Here is a 22,910-nt window from a genome sequence, read left to right as displayed (position 1 = left end):
CATTTTTAAATCAGTCTTTTTTTTTTCTTTAGTTGTAATAGTTCTTTATATATTCTGGATATTAACCCCTTATCAGATTTTTGATTTGAAAATACTTTCTGCCATTCCATGGATTGCCTTTCACTCGGTTGATTGTGTCTTTATACACAGAAGTTCTTCATTTTGATATTGTATAATTTACTTAGTTTTTCTTTTTTTTATTTTTTAAAAAGATTTTATTTATTTATTTCCAGAGAGGGAAGGGAGGGAGAAAGAGAGAGAGAAACATCAATGTGTGGTTGCTGGGGGCCATGGCCTGCAACCCAGGCATGTGCCCTGACTGGGAATCGAACCTGCGATGCTTTGGTTCACAGACTGCGCTCAATCCACTGAGCTACGCCAGCCAGGGCTTAGTTTTTCTTTTGTTACCTGAGCCTTTGGTGTCATATCTAAGAAATCATTACTAAATCCAGTGTCATGAAGCTTTTATTCTGTGCTTTTCTACAAAGGTTTTATAGTATTAGTTTTACATTTAGATTTTTGATATATTTTGAGGTAATTTTTGTATATATAGTGTAAGATAATATCCACATTCTATTTATTCTGTCAGTATTCTATTCACATTCTATTTATTTATTCAATTGCATCTGAATATTCAACTTTGTCATCAGCGTTGAAGATTGTCTTTTCCCCATTAAATGATATTGGCAACCTTGCTGAAAATCATTTACAGTATATGTGAGGGTTTATTTCAGGGCTCTGCATTCTATTCTGTTTGTCTCTGTGTCTGTCTTTATGCCAGTACCATACCATTTTGATTACAAAACCTTCTGCAGTATCTTTTGAAATCAGGGAGCTCTGTGTTTTTTGTAGATTCCCTTTATCAGCTTGAGGGAGTTCTCTTGCATTTCCAGTTTGCTAAGGGGTTTTTTTTTTCTTCTTATTGTGATTGGTGTCAGAATTTTAAAATACTACATCTGCATGTATTTATATAGACTGTTAACATGGTGAATTACTCTGATTGATTTTTGAAAATTGAATCAGTCTTGCAATCCAGGGATAAGCCTCATATGGTCATAATGTATTGTCATTTTTGAAAACTGAAGCAGCCTGGCAGTCCTGCAGTAAGCCTCATATGGTCATGATATATTATAATTTTTATGTATTTCTAAATAAACTTGGTAATTTTTTGTGGATTTTTGTGATTATGTTCATGAAGAGTCAAAGCATATGTTCTTTTTTTCTCTTTCATTGAATTTATTTGGATGACACTGCTTAACAAAATTATACAAGTTTTAGGTGCACAATTCCACAGCGTAACACCTGTATGCTGTATTGAGTGTTCACCACCTGAGTCTCCTTCCATCACCATTTATCTCCCCCAATACCCACCTCATCCTCTCTATACCCAAGCAATTACCTACCACACTATTGTCCTTGTCAATAAGTTTTTTTCTTTTTTGCTTAATCACTTCAACCTCCTTAGCCCCCCAGCTGCCCCCAACAGCTGTTAGCCTGCTCTCTATGAGCCTGTCTCTGTTTTGCTTGTTAGTTCACTTTGTTCATTCGGTTCCACATAGGAGTGAAATTGTATGGTACTTCTCTTTCTCTCACTGGCTTTGTTCACTTAGCATAATGTTCTCCAGTTCCTTCCATGCTGTCACAAAGGGTGAGATTTCCTTCTTTCTTATGGCTGGGTGGTGTCCATTGTGTAAATGTAGCACAGCTTTTTATTCACTTATCTGATGGACACTTGGGCTGCTTCCAAATCTTGTAAATAACTAAATAGCTATGTAAATAATAGCTATTGTAAATAACTGTGCAATGAACATAGGGGTGCATGTATTCTTTCAGATTAGTCTGTTGGGCTTCTTTGGATTTATTCCCAGAAGTACAATTGGTGGTTCATAAGGCAGTTTCATTTTTAATTTTTTGAGGTATCTCCATACTGCTTCCCACAGTGGCTGCACCAGTCTGCATTCCCCACCAGCAGTGCACAAGGGTCCCCTTTCTCCACGTCCTCAACAGCACTCGTTTGTTGATTTGTTATGATAGCTATTCTGACAAGTGTGAGATGATACCTGATTGTCATTTTAATGTGCATTTCTCTGATGGTCAGGGACATGGAGCACCCTTTCCTATCTCTTTTGGCCATCTGTGTGTCCTCTTCGAAGAAGTGTCTACTCAGGGTCTTCCCCCATTAATTGGATTGTTTGTTTTTTGTTGTGGAGTTTTATAAGTTCTTTATAGATTTTAGATATTAAACCCTTATCAGATATATGGTTGGCGAATATGTTATCTCATTCTGTGGGTTGTCTTTTCATTTGTGATTGTTTCCTTTGCTGTGCAAAAACTTTTTAGTTTGATGTGGAACCTTTTGTTTGTTTTTTCTTTTGTTTCCCTTGCCTGAGGAGGTATGTCATAAAAATACTGCTACAAGAAATAGCTGAGATTTTACGGCCTATGTTTCCTCTAGGAATTTATGATTTCAAGTCTAACATTTAGATCTTTAATCCATTCTGGGTTTTTTTTGTACATATCTGTCCAATTTTCCCCACACCATTTATTGAATAGACTATCTTAACCCCACTGTGTGCCTTTGCCTCCTTTGTCAAAAACTGACTGACTATGTAAAGGCATGAATTTATTTCTGGACTCTGTACTCTGTTCCATTGACCTGTATGTCTGGCTGTCGCATGAGGTAGGTAGCGTCACAGTGAGTCACCAGGTAGGGGTAGGGGTAAGTGGTTGTTCACCAGACTGACAGAGGTTCACACTTGGTGCCAGTGCTGGGTCTGAGGCCAGTCCTCAGCTGTCCCTGGGGATACCGAGCCTAGCTGCCACCCGCTGGGTGCTCACACACCTTTGTATGGGGGTGGAGTCTCAGGGAATCATCAGGGTGAGGCCAGCAGAATTTATCAGGACCAAACAGACCAAGATTTGACCGTATGAAGGGAGGGATCTGCTTTGGTTGGGCATGTGAGGAAAATGGCTCCTGTTCTACAAAGCATGTATTTTTAACCTTCGTGCCATACTGCCTCCAAAAGATTTTTTAAATTCCTTATTTTGGACACATTTATTTTCATTTTATTGGTGTTAACGTGTGTTAGGGGTTTTTTTTTGGTATAGTCATAAACCAACTAACTGGTTTTCTGGGTAGCTTTAGGAATCGTCCTACTTCAAGCTTGAAGTCTCCATCTAGTGGTATCTTCTGGAAGTACAGACGTGAGAACTTGTGATTATGCATTGGCGTTTATTCTTATATCGTCCACTAGGTGGCAACAGGCACTAACCAAAGAGCCAAGAGCAAAAGAATCAGAAAACTAGAAGAAAACAATGCTTGTAAAACTCATAATTAAACAACAGATAACTAAGATTTCCTGAAGAATAATAGTGTTAGACTTCAACATGTGAGAGAAGGAATGAGCCTTTAGCTCTTTATAAGAGCATGTATGAAAATGCTGATTAAAAATGTATGAGAATTCACGTTGCTGCCTCCCTTTTGTTGCATTTCAAACTAGAGAATCTTGACTTACTCAGTGGCTATCCAGTTGCTTTTCTTTGACTGCAGGGGGGATGGAGGAGTGAGGTGATAGAGTGGGTCCTTGATGCTAAGCGTTTGGGGTGTGGGGGCAAGAAGGATGTGCTCTCATGTCCAAGGGCTGAAATGCACTTCCAGGGAGACAGCTGGAAGACGACACTCCGTGCTGTCCCCTGGGTCTGAGATTCCTTTCCTTGGGGGTGGAGAAAGGAGCCTTTATGAATGCTGTAGTCTACGGTATGGATTGTCCTTATACAAACGGAAATTGGGAGAACAGAGATTTTCCTAGACAAGGAATTGTTTAAGATAACGACGAAGGTCAGTTAAGGGGATATGTAATTCTGAGAAGCCATGGGTAGAATTGTGGGGCTCTGAAAATTAAAAGATAATGGACGTGATAAGTTTGCAATATTTCCTGAAGTAGCTAAGAAGAGAAAAAGTTGGGGAGGATAACGGGACTAGAAGCAGAGTGTGACCTGGTGGCCCCTAAGCTACTTGCTTGGTTGTGGCAGTGATGCCAACTTTTTTGACCACAGCTGACTTGGGCGGAATCCCATTACCTAGTTAACCTGCCTGTTCCCACTTTCCAGTTGAAAATAACTCATTGGCAGTAGAGTATTACATACAAATAAATTCAGGGGAAGGATGATCAGTGTGCATTAGCAGTTGTGGTATGGTTCATATTTGAAACGTGGCATACACATTTCAAAGTCTACTGGAAAATTTTAAAATAAGAATGCTGTTGAGGCAATATACCTATCATTATATACACATACATCAAACTAATTTGAAAATGATGCTGATTGAGCCATAATTGAAGATTAAAAAGCAAGAATAGCAACAATCGAAAGCTGCTATTAATTCCCCCAACAGTTATTGTGGAATTGTGAGAATTATAGACTTTAACTGATGTTATGTATGTATTTGCAGTAGGATATTTGCAATGTTGCCATCCATTCTGCAGTAACCAGTCTTCTTAATATAATAGTAAAGAGTCTCATTAATTTTAGTTGAATTTCAGGATTAGGGTTAGATTTAGTTGAATTTTATTAGCAGTCCGTTAACAAGCTACTTACAGGTAGCCTTCACTCATCAACAGAAATAAATTGAACATCAGTCACTCATAAGGTGGAGATGAATGCTGGGTTATGAATTCACCAGGATGATTCTTTACGTTTATACCTTGAGACTCTTAGGGCCAAAAGATTGGAGAGGAAGAAGAGAAGGTAGAAAAATAGCTGCAGCCTAGTTACAAGGAGGCTCAGTGCAACAGGCTTTTGGAACTTAGGTGTGAAATGAAAACGGGTGTTTTTATGATTTAAAAACAAAAAGTCTTCCCATTCTGGGTATATGTGTATATGCTGACATGTGTATAATAATAGCTCTAATACTGTTGATAGAATTGCTACTCAGTGTGTGACCAGTTCTGTTGGCAGGATGAATATTTATGTGAATCTAACACCAAATGATTCTTCTAGGAATTGCTTTTCCTATGTTGAATGCAGTACATCTATGTAACTGAGAAGGAAATAAAATTCTTTATGTAAAGATTTTGTGCTGGGCCTTTTGTTGATTTGTTGTGTCTGGATTGTGTAGCATCTTGTCCAGAGTCCTATATAACTAAGTTGCAGTGAGCCAAGCCCTAAACATGATTTTTATCAAAATAATCTTAATTGTGAAATTTAACCTCTGTGCCTTTCTCTGTCTCTGAGAGGTTTTGTCAGACAAAAACTTAAATTAAAATGCCTTAATCACCTTTCCTAACAGTCATGATAATTTTGACCCTTAGTTATCTTTCACCAAAAATATATTACATTCTCTTTACTTAAGTTTGCTAAATGTGAATTCCGACCAGTTAATTTCAACCTCTTACCTTTGTTTTCTCTTTTGAAACATCAGGATAAAAATATCACCAAACAAACAAATCTTATAAGCGACATTGGCAAGTTAGTGGAGATGATCCTACAAATGCAGATGAAAAATCAGAGTCATTTTCAAAGCTTCAGAAATACGATGGGGCCAGGAACAAATTTGGGAGCAGCAGATGCTGACTGAGAGTTGGCGTGGCTGCTCACAAGTCAGTGGTACGGTGCTGTCGTGCGGAAAGAACACCGGCCAGCAGGACGTCCTGTTGCTTAGTGTTCTTCACATGCTTGATGCCGCCATATCCTGAACATTAGTGATGTGATTATTACCTAACAATTACAAGTTTAGTCCAGGTAATACAGAAAAGAACTACCGTTAGTGGGGTCTGCCATGTGTCAGATGCTCTGCCAACCACTTTATTCTCGCCTAACACAATCCCCATCACACCCTTAGCAAGTAGGTGGCGGTTCCCAGAGGGCAGCTAAGGCTAAAAGGTTAAGACTACTCTCTCTCTCATTACCTGCTCATCATAGCCGAAGAAAACTTCAGAGCTTAGAGAATGTGCTCTGGTCTTAGGGGTTTGTAAAGACACTCGGCATAGCCAGAACAATGTGTGTTGAACACAAGGACCTGTATAGTGGAGAGTGGTTTAACTAGAGTGTGAGTGGAGTGACGCTGGTGCTTCTCTCTCCTTCTCTGGTGCCTCAACTTCGTGTATTTGTTCTCCTTCAAATGGTTGTTCTTTGCTTCTCTGTCCATGATGGAAAATGGGTGCCCCTGCTGTGTCCCTCCTTATCATGTCTTTCCAGCACACATGCTCATCACAACTGACTGAAGCATTTGTGTTCAAATCTTGTGTTCAAAAGGTTTTCAGTGCAGGAAAGGGTGTAAGCCTAGCACTGGTCAGATGTCAGGAGCTGTGGCCCATTGCCTACCTAGTAGAAGCTAGAGCCGCATTCTAAGATGAATATGAATGGAGCAGACAAGTTGTTTTGATGATGTCAATCAGGAAACAAGCAGGATGGAGGTTGTGGAAGCTCACCATTAAGTCTGGTATCTGACAGTGCACAGGGAGGGCGAATTTGGTTCATAAGCCAATGCTCAATCCATTCAGCCATACCAGCCAGGGCTTAGTAGGGCAAATTTAAGGGCACGGTTATGTAGAATTAAGTAATTCTACATATTCCACAACTGTGGGGTTGGGAGGATGGGGATTTAGCAAATGCACTGAGAATCCAGGCATTACATAATGCCTAAAGTTAGGCAAGTAGAAAAGATTTTTTGAAACCACCCAGGTGTTGACTGGAAGTATAAGCAGCAAGACTCGTAATTCTTGGGTATTTGGATTGTACTGCTCAGATGGGCAAGAGTAAGCCTGGGCTGGTGAGCAAGGGACCCGTGGTAAACCCGGGCATGCTGATAGGCTTAATTGCAGTGTCCAGGGCCAGCTGAAGCGCTGAGTGTAGTTACTTGTGTAGGACCTGTTTGAGTAACTAGCTGGTGACACAATCTGAGACTGTCCGTGTACCCTTGCCTGAGCCACAGTTGGACTCGGGGACTGGTTCCGCAGTTTATACATACACAAAGAAGGCAGTGGTGGCTTCAGTAGGTAGTGCTTTTGGGGAAGTAGGAACTGAAGCTAACTTTTTGATATTCAGAGTTTTGTATTGTTGCCTTCTGGAATTGCAAATAATTCCAGTATTCTAGAGTGACTTCAGTCCTTTGCCCTCCCTGGGAAGTTTTTCCTCCTCAGTGTATTTTGGGGTTGAGGTGTATTTGTGCAGTTTAGATGTCATGACACTTGGGTCTAATCCTAGGAAAATAGATTTGATTACAGACTTGCTGTTTGGCTTCACCAAGTTTAGGATTTGATCATTTATGAAATTTGTAAAAACATACCTGAGGAAGAGATTCATTTTGGGCATGAGTGAGTGAGAATATCAGTAAATTCTGTCCCCACAAAGCAGCTGTAAAATTGGACAAAATCGTCAAAAACAACCATAGGCTTATAACAAATTGAGAAGCATTTATTCATAAAAACCACTGAGTTTTGAATAAGGACACAAGTTTGTGATCTTGCCCAGGATTGATGCCATTTTTTTCCCGCTCTGATAGTATAGGAGTTCAGCCAGGGCGAGGTGGGCCATGGAAACCAGCAGCTTCACCGCTCCTGTGGAAAGGGCTCACTTGATTTGGAGTGTTGTCAGTTGAACGTGATGATCTTGGTGACACGTGAAGTAGGAAGAGCCAGCAACTTCGCTAGCCCCGTTACAGTCCTGTTTCCGACAAACCGTGGAGCAGCAGGCCGGACAGCACTCCAGCAGAGAGGTCTGGGAGGCGAGACAGCTGCAGGGAGCTTGGTAATCTCTCTAGCTACGCTGGGTTTACTAGAAGTTTTGTGTACACCGGTGTGAGCCCAAGCCACCTACGCATCTCTGGGCAATGCCAAGGGCATGTGGAAAGCCCAGCAGAAAATAAAAACTATAGCAGACTTGAAAGTGTGACTCTGCTCGCCATCCCAACCACAGGTCAGTCAGCAGAGAGCAAAAAGGCTCAAGGTGGTCGAACTCCTCTGACCAACCAGTAAGCTGTGCAGACACGAGGGGTGACCTGGTAGAAGCCAGGCTTCAAAATAAAAACAAGGGCGGAGGGAACCCTGAGCCACCAGAAGCCATGCATTGCAGGAGAGACAGGTTTCACAGATGTAGTCCAGGCAAGTTAGTAAACAAAACAAACCAAAAAAAAAACAAACCAAAAAACCACCAGTATCATAAACTTTAGTGGGCAAAAAATCAGAATCTAGAGTTGTTAACAGTGCATTATTTTAAATGTTCAGTATTCAACAAAATAATTAGAAGACATTTAGAGAAGCAAAGTGTGACCTGTACTCAGAAAAAACAAATCAGCCAGTAGCAACTACGTCTGAGTGGTCCCACGTGTTGGTGTGGCGCACAGAGACTTCACAGCAGCTGTTACAGATGTTGCAAAGACGTGAAGGGAGCTGTGTTCAGAGAATTGAGGAAACTGTGATGGCAATGACTCAGTGAATAGGGAATCGCAATAAAGAAAGTGGAAGAGAATAAAATGGAAGTGGTAGATTAAAAAGTATAATAACTGAAATGAAAAATTAGGGACTCAAAAACAGATTCAAGATGGCAAGAGAAAGAATTGTGAACTTGTAGATAGATCAGTAAAAATCATTTTTTTATGAAGAACAGAGAAAAAAAATGGAAGACTAGTGACTGAGCCTCTGAGCTCTGTGGGACAACGTCAAGTGTATACATCAGGGCCCTGGCCGGCCTGCGAATCAAGGGGTCACCCGTTTGATACCCAGGCAGGGTACTTGCCTGGGTTGTGGGCCAGGTCCCCAGTAGGGGACGAGTAAGAGGCAACCACACATTGATGTTTCTCTTCCTCTCTTTCCCCCTCCTTTCCCCTGGCTAAAAACAAAAACGAATAAATAAAAGTGTGTACATAAGGATACACGTGTAGAAAAGGAGAGGAGTGAGAGAAAGGAACAGAAAGTATTACAAGAAATAATGGCCCCGAACTTCCTGAATTTGAGGATAAGCATTAGCCTACAGATTCAAAAAAATTGATGAACCCCATGTGCAAACTGGAAGACAGAGACAAAAAGAAAAATCATGAAAACAGCAGGAAGAAAAGTGATTTATCACATGCGAGGGAACTGCAGTGGGCTTCGGGGCTGCTGACTTCTGAGCAGCAGCAGTGGAGGCCTGAAGGTAGTGGGATGACATACTGAAGCATGGAAAGAAAACATTGTTAACCGCCCTGGCTGGTGTAGCTCAGTGGATTGAGCTCATGCTGCCAACCAAAGCATCGCAGGTTCGATTCCCAGTCAGGGCACATGCCTGGGTTGCAGGCCACTGCCCCCAGCAACCACACACTGATGTTTCTCTCTCTCTCTCTCTCTCTCTCTCTCTCTCCCTCTCCCTCCCTCCCTCTCCCCCTCCCACCCCTCTCTAAAAATAAATAAATAAAATCTTTAAAGAAAACTAATAAAAACAAGAAAACATTGTTAACCAAGAATTGTGCATCTAGCAAAACTACTCTTCAAAAATGACGGCAAAGTAAAGATATTCCCACATAGAAAAAGAAAACAAGGAATTTGTTGGTAGCTAACCTGCTTTAAAATACTAAAAGAAGTTCTTAAGTCTAAAAAAAGTTTCACCAGATGATCACTTGAATCTGTAAGAAGAAATCAAAAACATTGGAAATGGTCAATGTAATTCTTTATATTCTTACTCTCTTAATTTTAAAAAAAGGCATAAGATTATATAAGGCAGTAATTATAATATTATTGAATTTATATGGCATATATGGCAATATTAATAACAGAAAGGAGAGAATAGGTGATATATTGGAGCAAGTTTCTATATTTCTGGAATTAAGTTAATAAATTGTGATAACTGAAGACGCATGTTGTGATGCCTAGAGCAACCATAAAGAAAATAACAAAAAATACAGAGTGAAAAAGTCAACAGAGGGATTAAAATAAGACACCAAAAAATATTTCACACAAAAGGAGATGGTAAAGGAGGATGAGAGGTTTGAAAAGGCATGAGCCCGGGCTGGGCGGTTCAGTGAGCGGAGCACTGTGTCATACACCAGAAGGCTGAGGGTTTGACCCCCAGTCTTGGGTTGCAGGCTTGATCCTCCGTTCGGGTGCACATCGGGAGGCAGCCATATGATAGGCAGCTGGCCAGTGTTTCCCTCACGTCAGTATTCTCTCTTTCTCTCTCCCTTCCTGTCTCTAAAATCAATAAAAATATATTCTCAAGGATAAAAAAGGCATGAAACAAATGAAAACAAGCAACATTCAAAATATATATAAGTCCAACCATATCAATAATTATATTAAACGTGAATGGACTAAGTGCCTATTCACAAGGTAGGGTGATTGCCTGGATAAAAAGGCAGGAGGACTCAGCTCTACGCTGTTAATAACAGATATGTCTTAGAAAAGTGATGACTATGAGAGGAAAAGGATAACAATTACAAAAATATACCCAACAGTCCTGGCTGGTGTGGCTCGGTGGATTGAGTGGTGGCCTGCAAACCAAAAGGTTGCAGATTCGATTCCCAGGCAGGGCACCTGCCTTGGTTGCAGACCAGGTCCCCAGTTGGGCAGTGTGGAAGAGGTAACTGATGATGTTTCACACATCAATGTTTCTATTTTTTAATTTGTTTTTTTGAGAGAGGAGAAGGGAAGAAGAGAGGGAGAGAAACATCAGTGTGTGGTTGCTTCTTATGCATCCTCTATTGGGGACATGGCTGACAACCCAGGCATGTGTCCTGACTGGGAATCGAACCAGCGACCCTTTGGTTTGCAGGAGGCACTCAGTTCACTGAGCCACATCAGTCAGGATTCTCTCTGTTTCTTTCTTCCTTCTGCTCGCCATAAAAAGTAAATAAACAAAAACTTAAAAAAATTTTAAAAATATTTATCTAACACCAAAATACATGACGCAAAAGCTGACAGAAATTAAATGAGAAATAGGTAATTCAACAATATTGTAAATTTCAATATCCTACTTGCAATAATTGATAGAAGAACTAGACAGAAAATTGGCAAGGATATAGAAGACAACACTATCAACCAACTTAATATAGCTCATGTTTGTTGAATACCTCATGCAGAATATCTATTTTTTTCAAGTGTACATGAAGCAGCCTCTGAGAATATTCTGGGCCATAAAATGTCTTAATGTTGTTAGTCATTAGGGGAATGCAAGTTAAAACCATAGTGAATTTTCACTGCACGCCCTCTGGAATGTTTATAGTCCAAAGGACTATAAAAATACTCTAAAAAGTGTTGCTGAGTCTGTATCGAAACTGGAAAGCTTGTGCATTGCTGTGAGAGTGTAAAATGGTATAATCACTTGGAAAATCAGTTTGGCAATTTAAGAAACAGTTAAGTGTAAATTTACCATATGATAGAGCAATTCTACCTAGGTGTCTACCCAAGAAAAATAACATATGTTCACACACAAAGACTTCATGTCAGTGTTCATAGCAGCATTATTTATAATAGCCAAAACTTGAAAACAATCTAAATGCCCATCAGCTGGTGAATGGATAAACAAAATATGGAATAGTCATATAATGGAATGCTATTCAGCAATAAAAAATAATCAGCGGACACATGCTACAGCGTGAATAAACTTCAAAAACATTATGCTAAGTGAAAGAAACCAAACTCAAAAAGACTACATGTTGTATGATTCCATTTATATGAAATGTGTAGAACAGACACATTTACAGAGACAGAAGACAGATCAGTGGTTTTCTGGGGCTAAGGGTAGGAGTGGAGATTGATTGGAAATGGGCTCAAGGGGAGTTTTGGGGTGCTGAAAGTGTTTTAAAATTAAATTACAGCAATAGTTAAATCTATGAATGAATAAAAGTCATCAAATTGTATACTTATAGTGGATTAATTTTATGGTACATAAATGATACCTAAATAAAGCTGTTAAAAGAACTAAGATTTGTTGGAAGGAGGATGCTTTTGGATAAAATGGTTTTAGGTTCATCGGTCAGGTGATGGCCTGTTGATTTGTGATGCTTCTAATAAATCTTTGCCTTGGGGCCTGTGCCCTCCCTCTCTGCTGCCCAGACCCTGCCCTGTACCCTGCCCCACTAAAGAATCCATTGGAAAGAACTTTGTCAAGTGGAGAAACCACTTTCTCTTGTTTGGGAGGACTGGCTCAGCTCTTTGGAGTGTGGCTCTGATGGACCGTGTAAGCTGATGATACAGAAAAATGCCAGCTTTCAGCCTCAGATTCTAGATTAGCCCCAGCCAAGACAGACATTTTACAAACATGTGCTGCCGGTTGACAACTGGTGAGAGTTTGGGGAGTAAGAGACTTTTGTCTACTGGAAATAGACAACCCGTGGAATGGTACCATCGCAGACCTGATGTTTTGGACTGTATTGCTGTGTGTTGTGTGTGGCATACTTTTCACTTTTTCTCAGGCTGCACAACAGTCCCGTGAGATAGGAGACATATCCTTTGTACCCCCTTTATAGAAGTGAAGCTTACAGGGTGACTGACTTGTCCAAGTGCACACAACGATTGCAGAGCTGGATTTAAATTCAGGTTTTCTGACTCCATATTTCAAATCATTTCTTCTATATGCTACTGTTTTGCCTCAACTGTTTAATGGAAAGAGGAGAGAAAGGGGCATGTGATTTTGATTGATTGACTTAATGTATTTTCAGTAGATTCAGAAGAATAGGAGGAGAAGGTGGGCTTTAGTATAAGTTCAGGGATTCTATTGCCAGGATAATCAGGATAGGTTTATCTTGATACCTGGTAGCTAACAAAATTATACCTGGGTTGGAACAGGTGTAATTCATGGCACAGAGGACTTGAAGGTATTCTGGACTTGGTTAAAGGGGCAGACCACATTCTAGGTTATAAATATTATTATGCCAGAAATCACAAGGAAATTCACTTGCCACTTACGGAATGTCCACTCCCTGCCATGCCTCTTGTTAAGATATGGGATCACAAGATCCAGGTGGATCCTGTTGAGAGACAGCCTGAGAGAACAGGAGTAGTCTGGAATTCTCTTCATTGTTTTCATTCTTTGACGCTGTGTGTCTGCGCTCCAAAGTGACCGCTTCCGCCGTGGACTTACTGCTGCTGTCCCTGCAGCTGTGCTTTCTACAGGTCCCCTTTCTGGATAAAAATAGTCCATCATTTTTTTCCTTATGCATTGTGGATCCTTCCATCTGGTTTTCAGCCAAACATAGGTAGGCCTTGCATTTTAAGGAAATTGTTGCTTTAAAAAAAGACATTAAAAATAATTTTTAATTGTTGAAATAGTGCATGCTTATTGCTGAACACTTGGAAGACATAGATGAGTTAAAATAATAAACATACAATAAAAGTCACCTCTCATTCTAAAACCTAGAGATTTCAGTTGTCCATAGTTTCGCTTCCAGACCTTCACTCTGCTTTTTACTTCCTATCAGCCAGTGCATGCACACACACACAGATTTTAGTGTTTTGTTTGGTATCAGGCTTTGTGCAAAATGTTTTACATGTATTTTTACTCTTCAAGTAGCCCTGTCAAGCAAAGACTATTATCATATCTCCTATTTATACAGATTTAGTGGGTAAGTAATTTGTCTAGGTTCACATAGATGGCTCAAGCTCTTCATCACTACCTTTCCTGAAATCTGTTTTCATCCATGGCTATCACTCCAAAAAATTGTTCTAAGACTATTAGTAATTTTTAAAATGTTCTGCCTTCCTCTCTAACCTTGTCTCATGACCTCTTCTCTGCCTTCTATGTGCTTTAGCCACACTTTCAAGCCACGCTTTCTGAAAGCACTACGCCCTGTGTACACTTGCCATCCATTCCCACTGCTTGGAATGCTCACCCCACCTGTCGCTCTCACGCGGTTTACACCTAACCATGCGAGCCTTCATTTCCACGTCACTTTCTTGAGGTCACTTCCCAGACCGTTCTCGCTTCCAAGACCAGATTGGTCTCTTCCAATATTTGTTCCCATAGTACCTTCTTTTTCTCTTTTGCGGAACTTTTCACACTTGGGATTATTTGGCCTGCCATTTGCATTTTTGTTTCTTCCACATTTCCTGGCATCTGTTGCAGGTGAGGTGCACAGTATGTGTCCAATAACTGTGTCACCTGTCGACTTTCTGTGCGTTCACTCACAACTCCAAGCTTACAAATCATAAATGTGCATTCTCTGTTCAAAAAAAAAAAAAAAGCTCTTCTGTCTTCCAGTTCAGAATTGCTCATTTCTTAGTGCACCCCAGGCCCCTAATCTAATCAAGAGAGTTCGGCAGCATTCTCGACTTCCTGCTGTCTTTTCTGTTTGAGCCCGTTTCTTGGAAGGTAGATCTGGTCTATTGAGCTGAAAAGATGGCCACAGTGTTTTAAGTAACAGAAGTTATGGAACATTATGTGTAACTTGTGATATTTTATCTAAAGATAAATACATATATTTTAAATGTCTCCAAAATATTTGAGAATATATACACTGAACAGAATGATGAGAGGTGCCAACTAGTGGACTTCCTTTTTCCCTTTTGTATGAATTTTTTTAGTGACTACATATTTGGAAAAAAATCCTAATGCGGAAAAGAGAAATACAAACCAAAAACAAAGCTAGTAAGGTGGCTTTTCGAGAGAGCCTTTCCATTCTCTCCAACCCTGCTGCCTCAGTCCTTTCACGCAGCAGGTCTCTCTCTCTCTCTCTCTCTCTCTCTCTGTCTCTCTGTCTCTCTGTCTCTCTCTTTCTCTCTCTCTCCCTCTTTCCCCCTCCAGTCTCTCTTCCCTTCTCCCTGTACATCAGTGTGGAAAACCTTCCGGAAGTCTTGCTTGCATTGTCTCCTTCCACAGCTTAGCGCTTAAAGAGGCCTCCTGTTGTACTATGAATTTTTCTACCTCGTTCACAAGATCTTCTGTACTTTGTTCTTTTCCCTTCCCGGTGCTGTTTCTCATGACCCTCGACACAATCCCAGAACTCCTCTGCTCTTGTCCCCTATGCATGCCACGCATTCTCTTGGTTGCTGATACTTATTTACAGTCTCACCTGCAGAAAACAACCACACCCTTGCAATCACATAATTGTCTCTCTTCCCTGCAGCACTTAGTTTTATCTAAGAGGAACTGCACAGGATTTTGGTGACTGAAATACGTCATTTTTTTCATTGGCCTATTTCGAGAGTGCTGATTCTCTGTAAGTAAATGGCATACTTGCTCAGGTGTACATCTTTCAAAGAACATCTCAGACATTCTTTTCTAATTTTTCAGAAAACTTGGAAATAATTTTCTCTATCTGAATTACTTTCTCTGTGTCCACCAGTATGAAAGAAAAGAAAACTTTGATTTCTCTAAGTACTTCTTAGGTGGAACAGTCATCTGAATTTAATGTTGTCCATTAGCTTCTTTCAGGGAGGCTTTAGTTTTGAGAAAGCATAAACTCAAATGCATCAGTCTTTAAATAACATCAGACACAATTTGATATGTATTTGGCTGCCACAACCTGGTGCAAAATTGTATGTTCTATGAAGAGAGATACTCGGTAGCAGCTTGAGTATGGATATACCTGTCTGTGCTCAGAAGAGTTGTGGCAATATCAGATGATGGCAGAGAAGTTTGGGAAATAGTTGAAAAGTGGATGACGTGAAGTGTGGTGGTAGAGGCTGGTGTGAAGTTGGTGAGCTTGACTTTTCTTGGACCAGCCTTTGGTAGCTCAGAATCATCTGTGGGCTTGTTATAATAAAATACAGAGTTTAGGGCCCTACCGCTGGTCTAGGGAAGAACTTAAGAATCTGTATGTTTAAAAACAACTCGAGGTGCCTGTGGTGCACAGCCAGGTTGAGGAAACGCTGGCCCGAGCCTCGTATTTTTCTGAATTCTTGTCACTTTTTGCATTTTTCTTTTGTCTTTGGTCTCTCTTTTTAGTTTTTGTCTCACTAACCCTGTACTTTTCTCTCCTTCCAATTTTGGAAGGCTAAATTGACAATACTGTCCTCCTACTGCTCTCTTTAATTTGAATTTTGCTATGAGAATCTGTTTCTATCTCAGACTTAAGTGTATGGTAAAAAAGCATATGGAAAACAAGGCCCTTGTTTCCTGTCATTATGATGACAGATTTAGTGGCTTAGCTTATTTTATAGGATTCACAGATTGATACTAAATTTTATTAAGAAAAGTGATGTGCATCCCCTAAATCAGTTAGATTTTTTTTTTATTTGAAGGACATCGTTTGCAAAGGCCACAACTAATGGTCCTAATAGCATTGGTCAAAAGAGAATACTTAAGTACGTTTGAGCAATAATAAGCAAGGCATTCATACTAAGACTGCAGAGTTATTTAGAAGAATGAGAATAATGTAACAAGGCTTGTTGTGGAAGGCCATGTATAATGTATAACTGAGTGAAAAAGCAGATTATACAGCAGTAAGTAAAAGATGAACTTGTTTTAAGCCACCCTCCAAAAAAAAAAAAAAAAACCAAAAAAGTTCTCTAAGGATAACTATTTTATACTGCCTTAATAATGAGTAGATGAGGTAATAAACTAAATTCATTATATTTCATTTATAACAAGTTATTAAACTTGTTTATAATATTTGCAAGTGATTGCAATTGAAATGGGTTGCAGATGATTAGGAGAGAGGGACTTTCAATTTTTACTTTATATATTCCTATATTTGAATATAAAGTAATAACATTGACTCTTTAATTTAAAAGTTATGAAAACATTGATTATTTTTAAATATGGTATGACGTCAGGGTATATAGTTTATTCCTCTGGTAAAATATCATTTCTTTAACTCTAGCACATCTATGGAAAAATGAAAGTACCAGGCATTTAGAGACCCTATTTCCTGTTAGAAGCAAAGAGAGCAAGAGAGACTTCAGCCAGTATACTGGAGACCACAGCAGCTGCCACCTAGCACAGTAGCTGGTGAATTCTCTGCACGTGCCTTACCCTTGGGTTGTTTGGTCCGCAGTTTGCATTCATTGATCAGTGAGTTGATTCAGACTCAAACCCACCGACAGCAATGAATGTTGAGTGCAGCCATCAGTGTTTCCTTTCGGTGGCGTTGCCTGGGCTCTCCCCAGCTCCTGGCTCTTCTTTTTCACACCGGTTTCTTCGACGTGTGGCTTTTCTCCTAGTAGCTAACGGTTGAGAACCCATGTAATTACTGATAACATTGACACTAGAGCTGGGGATTCTTAAAGATGGGGAACTGTGGCTCAGAGAAGAGAAGGGGCTCCTGGAGAAGCCAATGAGTAGCCTTGTGCTCACACAGGCAGTGCCGGAATACTGGGAGGTATGAACAGTAGTTGAGGACCCTGCTTCCTTCTCTCTCTTTTGTACTGGGAAATATGCGTACTTTTCAAGTTAAATTAGCACAGGTTATATTTTGGGTTAATAATACTAATAGCTTACATATACTGAGCATTTGCTGTGTGTTCTAGGAATGGTACAAAGCACCTTATATTTTCATTTCCTTGAATTGCAAAATATTCCACGAGGGTAGGTATTCTTGTCATCTCCTACTTTTTACATGAGATCACTGAGACTCAGACACTTGTCCAGAGTCACCCCGCTAGCTGGGGAGTGGAGCCAAGATGCATCCCAGATCTGCCTCACTCCAGACCTGACTTTTTACTTGAATTTAACCGACATTTAAATGAGCATATGTGTGGATGGAAATAGTGAGGCCGTAGCTGTTTTCAAATAGCTCATATTCTAATGGGGCTGTCAAAACCTAACCACATTAACTATAACTTGAGGCAGAATGTGATAACAACTGTGCAGACATTGGAAAGTTTTGTGCTATTTTTGCTTATTAAATCCTCCCCTTGCCCCTAATTAAAAGTTTTGAGGGTATATGGGAGAAATAAGTATAAAATAGTTCATTGAATTTTGCTCCAAAATAAAGTAGATTTTTTTAAAAAAAACTCTCCTTGCTACATGCTATTTCTCACCAGAATGGCATATTTCTAGGAGACATTTAGGTACACTTATTATCGTGGAGTTCTTCTCATCTTGTTGAAACAAAACGCATGTTTGTCAAAAGCACAATCAAAAGCAAGAAAAAATGGGCAACAGAAATAGAAGGGAGCTTTAAAAAAATCAGCTTTGGGGGACAGGCAGTGGGACTGGTTCTGGTGGTCTCATGTAATGTGTGAAGGTACAGCCTATTCCTTTGCTTCAGGAGATACAGTGGTGTTCGTAAGGACCCCAGGGTACAGTCAACGGTCGGTGGTTTTTTCCAAATCCCAAACTCACCGACAGCGTTGAATGTTCCTTGGAGCCCTCTGGAGGCTGGGTCCTGGCTCTGGCAGCCTTTCTCCAGTCTGTCCCCGCCTTTCAGGAGCCATGAGCAGTGAGACCACTCTGATGTGGCTCTCACATTCTTTTCAGGGTTTTTTTCCTCTTAAAATTCCTTCCTTTTTTAAAAGATATATTTTATTGATTATGCTATTACAGTTGTCCCATTTCCCCCCTTCACTCCCCTCTACCCTGTACACCCTCTCCCACCCACATCCTCCCCTTTAGTTCATGTCCATGTGTCATACTTATAAGTTCTTTAGCTTCTACATTTCTCATATTATTCTTACCCTCCCCCGTCTATTTTCTACCTACCATCTATGCTACTTACTCTCTGTACCTTTTCCCCCTCTCTCCTCCTCCTGCTCCCCTGTTGTTAACCCTCCGTGTGATCTCCATTTCTGTGGTTCCGTTCCTGTCCTAGTTGTTTGCTTAGTTTCTTTTGGTTTTGCTTTAGGTGTGGTTGTTAATAATTGTGAGTTTGCTCTCCTTTTATTATACATGTTTTTTTTTTAATCTTCTTTTCTTAGATAAGTCCCTTTAACATTTCATAAAATAAGGGCTGGGTGAAGATGAACTCCTTTAATTTGACCTTATCTGAGAAGCACTTTATCTGCCCTTCCATTCTAAATGACAGCTTTGCTGGATAGAGTAATCTGGGATATAGGTCCTTGTCTTTCATGACTTGGAATACTTCTTTCCAGCCCCTTCTTGCCTGTAAGGTCTCTTTTGAGAAATCAGCTGACAGTCTGATGGGAACTCCTTTGTAGGTTACTGTCTCCTTATCTCTTGCTGCTTCTAGGATTCTCTCCCTCATTTTTACCTTGGCTAATGTAATTATGATGTGCCTTGGTGTGTTTCTTCTTGGGCCCAACTTCTTTGGGACTCTCTGAGCTTCTTGGACTTCCTGGAAGTCTATTTCCTTTGCCAGAATGGGGAAGTTCTCCTTTATTATTTGTTCAAATACATTTTCAATCTGTTGCTCTTCCTCTTCCCCTTCTGGTACCCCTATAATTTGGATGTTGGAACGTTTAAAGATGTCCTGGAGGTTCCTAAGCTTCTCCTTGTTTTTTTTCAATTCTTATTTCTCCATTCTTTCCTGTTTGGTGGTTTCTTTCTTCCTTCTGGTCCACTCTATTGTTTTGAGTCCCAGTTTCCTTCCCATCACTATTGGTTCCCTGTGCATTTTCCTTCATTTCTTTTATGGTAACCTGCATTTGTTCATCTAATTTGTGACCCAAATCAACCAATTCTGTGAGCTTCCTGATCACCAGTGTTTTGAACTGTGCATCTGATAGGCTAGCTATGTCTTGGTTGCTCAAAAGGATGAGTTCTGGGGCACTGATTTGTTCTTCTGTTTGAGCCATCTCTCTCTCTCTCTCTCTCTTTTTTTTTCTTGGTCTGGTCACTCCTGTTGTGGTGAGGGGCGGAGCCTTAGGTGCTCACCAGGGCCGGGCACCCCAGTCGTTGGGTTGTGACGTTATATGTGGGGGTGGGGTCGAGAGGGAACAGTGGCGGTAGCTCTGCTCTCTGTGGGACCTCAGTCCCTTCCCTGGGATCCTGGGCTGCGCGCTCTGCCCTGCTCCACAATTGCCACCTCACTGGGTCCGCCACCTGCTGCTTGTGTACTCAGGGTCCACCCTCTGCGATCCTGTGCGCCCCAGATGCCTTACGCACCCCTGGTTGCCTTATGTGCCCAACTCTCCCTGCTCTCTGTGCCCCGACCCGCGCCCAGCTGCTCGTCTCCGCCCCTCCTACCGGTCTGGATGAATGGGTCTATTTCAACTTCTTGGCTGTCCGACTTCCATTCAGATAAATTTTCTGTCAGTTCTGGGTGTTAATTGTGCCTCTAAATTGTTGTTGTTCCAATCTTGGTTGTGCGTGGAGGCACGGTGTGTCCACCTATGCCTCCATCTTGGCCGGAAGTCCAAATTCCTTCCTTTTAAAAAATATATATATTTTACTGATTATGCTATTACAGTTGTCCCATTTTCCCCACTTTATTCCCCTCCACCCTACATATCCCCTCTCACCCACATTCCCTGCCCTCCCCCCCTTAGTTCATGTCCATGGGTACATATAAGTTCTTTGGATTCTCCATTTCCTATACTGTTCTTAACCTCCCCATGTCTATTTTGTACCTCCCATGCCTATGGTACCTATGCTTCTTGTTCCCTGTACCTTTTTCCCCATTCTTCCCCCACCTTCCTGCTGATAACCCTCCATGTGACCTCCCTTTCTGTGATTCTGTTCTTGTTCTTGTTGTTTGCTTAGTTTTTGTTGTTGTTTTTTTTTAGGTTCAGTTTTTAATAATTGTGAGTTTGTTGTCATTTTGCTGTTCATAATGTTGATCATCTGCTTTTTCTTTCCCTTTAACATTTCATATAATAATGGCTTGGTGATGATGAACTCCTTTAACTTGACCTTATCTGGGAATCACTTTATCTGCCCTTCCATTCTAAATGATAGTTTTGCTGTATAGAGTAATCTTGGATGTAGGTCCTTGCCTTTCATGACTTGGAATACTTCTTTCCAGCCCCTTCTTGCCTGCAAGGTTTCTTTTGAGAAATCAGCTAATAGTTTTATGGGCATTCCTTTGTAGGTAACTCTTTCTTTTCCTTTGGTTGCTTTTAAGATTGTCTCCTTACCTTCGTTATCCTTATTACCCTTATATCCTTATTCAGTAATCTTGGGTAATATAATTATGATGTGCCTTGGTGTGTGCTTCCTTGTGTCCAACTTCTTTGGGACTCTCTGAGCTTCCTGGAAGTCTATTTCCTTTGCCAGATTAGGGAAGTTCTCTTTCATTATTTTTTCAAATAAGTTCTCAATTTATTGCTCTTCCTCTTCTCCTTCTTGTACCCCTATGATTCAGATGTTGGAATGTTTAAAGTTGTCTCATGGGTTCCTAGGGCTCTCCTCATTTTTTTTTGAATTCTTGTTTCTTTATTCTGTTCTGGATGAACGTTTATTTCTTCCTTCTGCTCCAAACTGTTGACTTGAGTTCCGGCTTCCTTGCTGTCACTGTTGGTTCCCTGTACATTTTCCTTTATTTCACTTTTCATAGCCTTCATTTTTTCCTCTAATTTGCAACCATCCTCAACCAATTCTGTGAGCTTACTGATTACCAGTGTTTTGAACTGTGCATTTGATAGGTTGGCTAGCTCTTCATTGATTAGTTGTATATTTTCTGGAGCTTTGATCTATTCTTTCATTTGGGCTTTTTTTTTTTTTTTTTTTTTGGGTCTCTCCACACCTGTTCTGTAGTAAGGGGCGGAACCTTAGGCATTCGCCAGGGCGGGGCAACCATTTTACTGCCTAGCGTGCTGAATGTGGGGGAGGGGTCCGAGAGGGCTCACAGCTGCCTGCTCAGCTCTCTGCCTGTTTTCAGTCACTTCCCCCACTACCCACAAGCAAATTGGGTCCTCCTGGTGCTGATTCCTGTGTGGGTGGGTTTGTGTACATTCTAGGACCCTGTGCGTCTCTCTAACAAACTCTCCTATGAGGCTGGGAGTTTCTCCCACTGCCGCAACAGGTTTTTCCAGTTAGAGGCTTTATTTCCCCGGTGCTGGAACCCTGGGTTGTGCTGGAACCCTGGGTTGTGTGGTCTGTCCCGCTCCTCGGTTGTTCCTCCTGGTTTATCTGCACGCAAATGTGGAACCGCCAGCTCTGCCAGCCGTCGCCTTGCCTGCTCTTCCCGGCGCCAGACACCCCGGTCCTCCAGATGCTGCCTCATCGAGAGTCTTCTCTGCCGTGGCTGCCCGTCTCCACCCCTCCTACCGGTCTGATGCATGTTTCTTTTTTAACTCCTTGGTTGTGGGACTTCCATACAGTTAGCTTTTCTGGCAGTTCTGGTTGTTTTTTTGTTTTTAAATTTGTTGTTTTCCTTTTGGTTGTGTGAGGGGGCACAGTGTATCTACCTATGCTTCCATTTTGGCCGCGTGTCCTCTTTTCAGGTTTCAGTTGGAGAGTATTTAAATTTTGAAAACGTACTTGTATACTGCTGAGAGCTAATGAACTTCAGGATTGTGAGACGGTAGTGTTTATACAAGCAGACTCAAGTGGATGTCTGAGAAGATGGCTCTGAATGACATTTTTTAAATTCTGAAAATGTCAAATATCCCATTTTATAGTAGTCTGTGTTGATAATAAAGGGAGAGGGTAAAAAAGAACTTAATAGAGTACCCTACTGCTTGCTGAGATTTGTATATTTTTATTTCATCAAAATCTCAGCAACCCACTTTACCTCAGGGGAAATCTGAGTCTTACAGGAATCAAGGGTTGATTTGCCCAAAGTCACGTAGCCGAAAGCCAGCGTTAAAGCCAGAGCTTAAACCCTGGACTTCGTGATTGCAGAGCTCACTGGCCATACTTCCTCCTCCCTTATGCACAACAAAATTTCCTGTTGAGTTTCTGAGGGTAGAGCCTTCGGTGAGAGCGAAGTCTCAAACAAGCAGACATCCTCTTATTTGCCTTTAGTAATAGTTGGTGAGGCTGTAGATGAAATGTTTCGTACAGGAAGATGAAAAACATTAACCTTCATAACTGATAGTCTCCCTAGCTAAGAGCCTGGAGTACTAGGTTATCAGAGGTTTGGTGGCAGTCTGCAGGTTATTTTCTATGTTAAACAAACCAGAAAAGGAACACCCCCCCCATCCCCCACCTAATAGAAAAGC

General features: G+C 40.9%; 1 protein-coding gene and 1 long non-coding RNA gene across 5 annotated transcripts in view; one reads left to right on the top strand and one right to left on the bottom strand.

Annotated features, from left to right (window-relative positions):
* The window catches only part of NR6A1 (nuclear receptor subfamily 6 group A member 1), a 198,024-nt gene that overhangs the window by 51,404 nt on the left and 123,710 nt on the right, over window positions 1–22,910 (top strand). The window lies entirely within an intron of this gene.
* Window positions 11,198–22,910, bottom strand: part of LOC118499807 — a 45,689-nt gene continuing 33,976 nt past the window's right edge. Inside the window, exons 3-4 of the long non-coding RNA XR_004902341.1 lie at window positions 16,882–17,072; window positions 11,198–14,296 (exon numbers count right to left, since the gene is read on the bottom strand). This is a non-coding gene — a long non-coding RNA (uncharacterized LOC118499807). The remainder of the gene's footprint in view (window positions 14,297–16,881; window positions 17,073–22,910) is intronic.

Source organism: Phyllostomus discolor, chromosome 3, assembly GCF_004126475.2.
Source record: "Phyllostomus discolor isolate MPI-MPIP mPhyDis1 chromosome 3, mPhyDis1.pri.v3, whole genome shotgun sequence".
Classification (NCBI taxonomy): domain Eukaryota; kingdom Metazoa; phylum Chordata; class Mammalia; order Chiroptera; family Phyllostomidae; genus Phyllostomus; species Phyllostomus discolor.
Note: the sequence above shows the minus strand (reverse complement) of the source record. Positions and strands in the feature narration are given on the sequence as shown.